Raw genomic sequence first — 8,105 nt, forward strand, 5'->3', positions numbered from 1 at the left:
CTGTCACTACAGTAGACGGACAATAAACTGAAATCACATTTTTTATTTGATCACAATTAAACACTTTTACGTAAACCACTTGTACACCAGGATTAGGATGTTGAACACGACAATGCTCAGACTTGATTGATTTATGCGTCAAGATTGCGACTCCACCATATCCATCTACCCTGTCCGCTCTATATATATTATAATTGCTGATATGGAAATAACAGTCCGTATCTAACCATGTTTCGCTAAGCGCTGCTATATGGATCTTTTCTTGGATAAGTAGATTTTCAAACGATACTAACTTTGGTCTGATACTTTGGGCGTTCCATTGCAATATGTTAAGTCTGCACTTCTCAAGTTTACTAGCCATCTGTGGCGTTAAAAAAAGATTTTAAAAATGACATGTCAAGTATGTTCTGCATCACAAAAGATAAAAGCCATTCTACTCCAGTTTGAACTCCAAGTTTAATTTTTTCAGCGATAGTCAGGTTTTTCATGAAAATAATATCTTTTATCTTATCAATTAATGAACTGAATTTCAACTTACTTCCACTTACTTCGTTGGGTTTGTTAGATGTTTCAGGAAGAACATGGTTGACATCGGTATCCATAGTAGTCAGATTATCATTTACTATGTCATCTTTTTCTCTCAATTCGGGCTTATTATGTTTAGTTTTAGTACGATTTGTTTTTCTGGGGAGAGTAACAGATACATTATTCTTACCTGGGACTTCGCTGTGAACTACAGCTTTGGTCGTGACTATCTTTGCATATGCTGGTTCACATATCACAGACTCCAATGTTGAAGTTTCAGTAACTGAAGTATCAGTTGTACTAAGCGTCTGGGGAAAGTTTTCCTGATACATTGATGCCGCTAGAGCTGGAGGGCTGCTAGAATCTAGTTCATATTTATTTAACGCTTTTTTATATGTACAGTTAAATTCAGCCATAATTTTCCTTATTTTCCTTTCTTTTTGGTACAACGGACACGTTTTATCGAGAGCCATGTGACTACCTGAGCAATTACGACATGTGAAAACAGTTGTTTCACAATTCAAATGATTGCCTCCGCACTTAGGACAAGTAGACTTCTTAGAACACGTTTTCTTTGTATGGCCGTATCGCCAGCAGTTGGCACATATAGAAACAGGAAATAAGTAAGGTTCAACCTTCACTCGCAATTCATGAATATATACGTAAGGTGGTAGAATAGGGCCCTTGAAACATATACGCACAGTCTCACTATCCTGCCATCCTGATCCATCCGAACTTTTTCTACTTAACCTTTTTACAGCAACTATTTCTACTCCGCATGTCATATTTTCCATCATATCTTTTTCATTTAAATCTAAGTCCACATCTTTTATAATTCCATAAGATACACCAACCTCGTATGTTTTTTGGAATCGCCAGCCCATCTCCTCGTGCATTGCAACCTTGGAAAGAAGCCGCTCAGCGTTGGTTTCATTATCAAATTGGACAAGCACTTTATATGAATTAACGTACCTGACTTTAATGATACCTTGAATGTCATGGCTTTTTAAAAGCTTCGCTAGGGCAAATTGTTTCGGCAGGGTATCCTTGCAAGTAATGCTGATTTCTGTGCCTACAGATAAGTTTGGGTTAAACAGGTAACGACGTTTTGGATTTTTACTGAATATTGTCCATTCATCGTCCTTCCTCTTGGTTGCGTAAGAATGATCCGTCGTAATATCTGTTTCAGTACTAACCTTGGGAAACTGTCTAGGCTTAAGCTTTTTGACCTTAGATAACCGTTGGTCATCTGATGGATTTTGTTCACAATGATCAAGCGTCATTTCCTGTAACTCGCAGTCCATATCATGTTGTATTAAGTCCATTGAATCATGTTGTGAGCATATCTCCGAACGACTTACATGATTTGTAGCTTCTTTTACACCATCATCACTGTGGACGGACATTGGATACGGATCCCGACTGCAATAGTCGGGACCGGCGCTTGAAATTTATGAAAACACAGAAAGTAAATATTTGTGAGTATTTTTAAACACAAATAACTGAAAGACACGCGTAAATTCAATATAAAATTAATAATTTTACGTAAGAATTTTCAAAACACGTCTTGCCGCCATAAAGTTTTTTTTTTTTTGAAAGAACTGTCAATACTGTCATTGTCATTAAGCTAGGAACACACTACGCGGACGTCCGTCGTAAATCGACCGCGGACGGGAATCTGGACAATGGAAATACACATAACCGTGCAAACTATCGGTCGACGGACGCGGACGTGGCCTTGAGCGCACGGACGTCCGATCGAAATCTGGCTCTCTGGATGTTTTGTTCCGTGCACACTGATAGGTCGCGGTCGCGGTCGTTTTACGACGGACGTCCGCGTAGTATGTTCCTAGCTTTACTGTCCTACGCCTACGTAGCTAGGAACATACTACGCGCTACGCTACGCTACGCTAGTATAATAATATAGTATTAGACTATGGAGTTGAGTTATTGACTTTGACAACAGTAAAGCTAGGAACATACTACGCGGACGTCCGTCGTAAAACGACCGCGACCGCGACCTATCAGTGTGCACGGAACAAAACATCCAGAGAGCCAGATTTCGATCGGACGTCCGTGCGCTCAAGGCCACGTCCGCGTCCGTCGACCGATAGTTTGCACGGTTATGTGTATTTCCATTGTCCAGATTCCCATCCGCGGTCGATTTACGACGGACGTCCGCGTAGTGTGTTCCTAGCTTTACGACTGTAAAGGAACACACTACGCGGACGTCCGTCGTAAATCGACCGCGGACGGGAATCTGGACAATGGAAATACATATAACCGTGCAAACTATCGGTCGACGGACGCGGACGTGGCCTTGAGCGCACGGACGTCCGATCGAAATCTGGCTCTCTGGATGTTTTGTTCCGTGCACACTGATAGGTCGCGGTCGCGGTCGTTTTACGACGGACGTCCGCGTAGTATGTTCCTAGCTTTACTGTTGTCAAAGTCAATAACTCAACTCCATAGTCTAATACTATATTATTATGTGCCTTAGGAAAGCACAGCGTCGCTTTATGAAGATGCAATGTATTTTCTCACCTATTGTCAGATATTTTTATTCAATTTCTGAACGTTTTTAGCGTTTCTGAACGAATTATATGTCACCAGAGGGCGCGCGCGCTTTAGACTTGTCATTGCGTGTATTTCTCGCCGCCATATCGGTATTGAAAAATGAGATTGTGAAGAAAAAATAAGAAATATGAGTGCGGAAGAGCACAAAAAGGCCACAGAGACGGAAACTAGCTTCAGGGCTGTTTATGTTCCGTTTTCCGACTCGGAGTTGGAACCTGAATACCTACCCTTACGGGTAAAGTAACGAGAGTAACGGCCCACGCCTTGCTCTCGTGAGGTATGATGCTGATGGCCCATCATTTACAGCTATTTGGCGGCTCGAGAGTATAAAGCGCGTCGGCCTTCCACGCCTTGCTCTCATGAGCCAGTGTTTTTGAGCATCGGCGATCCTCGCCATGTTATCATGAACCATGACCCAGCGTTTTCAGCTCATTAGCGGCTCGCGGGTGAAAGAGAGCATCGGCCATCTTCGCCATGTTCTCATGAGCCATGATCCAGCGTTTTCAGCACTTTAACTGCTCGTGGGTAAAGAAGAACATCGGCGATCCTCGCCATGTTCTCAGGAGACATGACCCAACATTTTCAGCACATTAGTGACTCGCGGGTGAGAAAGAGCATCGGCGATCTACGCCATGTTCTCATGAGCCAGCGTTTTTCAGGCTGCTCGTCGTGGTCGTAAGGCGATATAGTGTTGGCTCGAAGCCAACCATCAAGCCGTTATCAATCAATACTGTTGTTGCTTCTAAATCAAGATTTCCTGGCGACCATGCCACTACAAGCATCCAGGCACTAAGCAGAACCTTCCGGAGAATTAAAGAGTGACAGAGATGAAACAAGATGAAAAAGTCAAAGTGAAATTAAAGATTATTCTGTAATCTTTATGAAGCCTTCCAGAAAGGACCTGCTACTAACGTAGAGGGGCTACATAATTGTATGATGAACCAGTATTAACAGACTTTGCAGTAAACAAAGAACTTTCCTCTAAAGAAGGGGAATGAACGTCTCAAAACATAGAGTTATGCAAGTTTGTCTAGTGCAATACTGAGACAAAATGAACTGGTTCGCACAGGCCTACACTTACACTATTGTATTTACAAGGCTACCCGGAAGGTGGAACAGCATGTATTTCAGAAGAGAAAGTGTGGAAGACAGCAAGTTGTAGAAAACAGAATATTCAGGTTGATATTGGAAGAACAATAATGCTACAGGATAATAGATAGATAAGAAGATTTAAAAGTAGAACCTTACTAAGAAGAATTCAAACCAACCATGAGAGCAATACACTAGAATTGTTTGTAAAACTTTAGGCAGAACATGGCAAAAGGGAAGAAATTAAATATTTCTACGGGACAATTATATCATAACCCGCTTGTGCCTATGTTTTCAGTTGCTTCTTGGTTTCATTAAATAATTTACTAGGAGAGTTAAGAAAAAGATGAAAAGAAAGAGAACTAAGTTATATGGAAAACCACACAGTCACTGCACTACAGGCAAAGTTTTGTGATGAAGTTGATAATATGATGAGCTCAGGCTCAGAACCAGTAAAGTTGTCACCAGTGACAAATCTAGCGTATCTTTTACTCAAGAGTAGCCAGTTATTTTTCACAACACCTGTAGTAAAGCAATTAACAACTAACCCATTCTAAGAGAGAATAGAAGAAGAGTTTGAGTGTATTAAGCGAGTGATCTGAGTATGGTTTAGTATACCAAATAAATGTATATTATGCTTAAAGATTTAAGTAAATAATGAATGAAAGAGAGATGGTTTATCCATGTTTGAGTAACATAGGACAAGGCAAGAACTAGAGAAAATAATTTCTCTTATGTGCCACCTATAATATATATGAGAAATACTCCTAAGTACTTCTCCCTTTTGGCCTTTTATTGGCACTCTGCCCCTGTGCAGGATTAATTTTCTGGGTCGCGGAGACCTTTATGAGGGACACACTGCCTTTACCACTCCATGTGCCAGCATCTGTCTTGGCCCTTTCCTTGTCACAGCTTCTCTATGTGGAAAGAACGAGCTGGGTAGTGATGACGCTGCAAAAGAGATACCTTGCAATATTTTAGCGAAACAAAGTTCTGATTGCCGTTACCACCTTTCCTTGTGAGGGATTAACATGCTGGGTCTCGGAGACCACATGTGAGTGAGGTTGCCTTGGGCTAGTAAACCTACATGATTCCTTGTCTCATCTGAGCATTTTGTGGTCCTGAGTAGGGCCAGACAACAGTGTGGTTGGACATTATTAGGAAGACAATCTGGACTAGTGTCAACTTGTCGAGTGTCATGGAACTCATGCCTATGTCAGAGCTGATGGTGATGCCTACTAAATCAATAGAGTATCCTGCATGAAAAGAGAAGATTATTTCTCAGTCCAGAAAAGTCTGGAGAATAACCACATGAATTGCAACACCGGCTGTGACTCCTGAACAGATAAATATATTTTATTCATACACAGAGTAAACAAAGATTAAAGAACTGATGTACAACAATAAGAGTAGCGCCAGATACTTAAAGTTGACTCATTACTCTCACTTGCAAGTAAGGAATTCTAGAGAGGATAGAAACGTTAGATAATAGAACGGTGGGTCAGAGTTATCCATCAGGCAGCAGTAATCATTCACTCTACTGAGTTGCTTAAACTGTGATGTTTAAGATGGCATAAAGACTAATTTAATTGAAGATGAAAAAGCAAGCAGATTAAAATGCATTTATGAAGGCTAAATAAAACTATATGTATAGCTTATATGCCAGTTTTTTATACAAAGTCTCGCACAGCTTCTCAATTTGGCTATGGCAGATCAATGAAGCATAAGATGTCATACAACTGTTACTACTGGTAGACATACATCACAATTGCAAACTGACTGCTTTCTACAATTGTCAGCTGCTACACAATAGCCTGTTGTGAAAGGCACCTAACCTAACTCTGGCAGCCACCTCGGAGGTGGTCACCCTGCCATATCAAGCCATTGTGTTAAAAGACTTCAGATTGAATTTCAGAGACAGTTAACAAATTGTGAAACAACCTTGATGAGGCGATAATCTAGCCTTCTTCCTTGTGAGTTAGAATACCAGATGAATCCACTTAGTGCTCGGGGCACTAGCGGGTTGTACACACTGAGTCAGACAGACTTGCTGCCAAGAACAACAGTGGACCATTTCAGGTTATAAAGATTTCATGAGGTGGATAGAGTTGACTCCAGGCCTACCTCCCCCAGCAATAGAGACGCTACAACTGCTGAAAAAGGGGGGGGGGGACAAAGGATATTAAGAGACTAAGGAAGACAAGTGTTATTGAAAATGAGACTATTTCTATGTAAGTGTTTTAAATAATATAGACAGTAGAACACCAAAGCAGAGGAAGCAGAGGTACATAGATCAGCTGTTCTGGACTAAAACCTCTAGTTATAATAGTTATAAAGTTAGAAACTGCTTTGAAGGTCCCTCAACTAGGACGTCAGAATTGCAGATGCCCTCATCTGCAATGCTGCTCACAGTGGTCCAGATCACTCCAGCTGAGCTCACTCTTGTCCTCCCAGGCTGCGGAAGCTAGTATATGACACGCAAGGTGTCACACGGAGAAGATACCCTAGTGCACAAAGGTTGGCTGGTACGAATTGCCCTTTAGTGACCAACTGCCTGTTGGTGTACAACTTCTGAAGTTGCAGTGTAAGTTACTGTATTGTTTCTGTATTGAGGTGCACAATAAAGAGTATGTCTGGTATTATACCTTTAGCTTTGTGTTAGCTAATACATACAAAATATTTAAGGCTATATACATATATATATTCTTAAAATTAAATAAATTATGTAGTTTAGACAGTCAAGATTACACATCCCTGAAGATTGGAGATCTAATGAAGAATCTCTGAAAAGCTTGAAATTCCAGGTTCTTGAACACTGTACCCATCATGTTTCAATTACCTTCAGTTGGTACTCAGACTGGTAGGTAACCAGGGCAATCAACAACCATAAGTAAGTTGCCACATTTGTGAGGGCTTATAACCATTGAGGAAAGCCCCCTTGGGCCAGTAGTGCCAGAAAGCAAGAAAGGAAGGTAATAAATCTGTATTTTATTTATTTACAGTCAAGTTCCTACACTATCCTGCAGCTTGGTGCAGACTGGACACCTTGAGTTGTAGTACCTACAGTAGTAGGTACTTAGTACAGGGTACGGGCATAGGTGCCCACTGAGCAACTACCGCTCTACCGTCTCCTGCCTTGGACAGACTGTAGGAACTTACTATAGAAGCTTGCCTACAAACAGGTAGTTGGCAGAGCTACAATATTGAAATAAGTACTAATGCCGAGAGATTGATTGCACAGGTACGCGACATATAATTTAAAGCTATCTTAAACATTGTAACATTTAGTTTGATTGTTACTGACTATCATGATCAATTGTGTGTTTAAGGTAAGACATGATATCTCAGATCAAATGCTAGGAGAGACAGGACTGACTGATATAAGCTATTGCTATTAGAACAGTCTGCAAATATACTTTAGTCCGTATGAGAACAGACCCTTGCTTTAAGTCTGTTAGTTTTGTACCTTAAAATATTAATAAAAAATTAGGGACATGCCTCCCATCTAATCAGTTTATGTTCATTCTTACTAATGAAGTGATTAACATTATCATCAAATTGCGTGTAAAATTGTCACCAGCAGATAACAAACACGTCTTCATAAAGCGACGCTGTGCTTTCCTAAGGCACATAATATAACCGTTTTACATAACAATAAAACGATTATTATGTGCCGAGAGAAAGCACAGCGTCGCAGGAAGTTTCTTCCTGGTGAAGTACGCCATGACAAGTCTAAAGCGCGCGCGCCCTCTGGTGACATATAATTCGTTCAGAAACGCTAAAAACGTTCAGAAATTGAATAAAAATATCTGACAATAGGTGAGAAAATACATTGCATCTTCATAAAGCGACGCTGTGCTTTCTCTCGGCACATAATAATCGTTTTATTGTTATGTAAAACGGTTATATTATAC

This window comes from Leguminivora glycinivorella, chromosome 17 (assembly GCF_023078275.1).
Source record: "Leguminivora glycinivorella isolate SPB_JAAS2020 chromosome 17, LegGlyc_1.1, whole genome shotgun sequence".
Taxonomy (NCBI): Eukaryota; Metazoa; Arthropoda; class Insecta; order Lepidoptera; family Tortricidae; genus Leguminivora; species Leguminivora glycinivorella.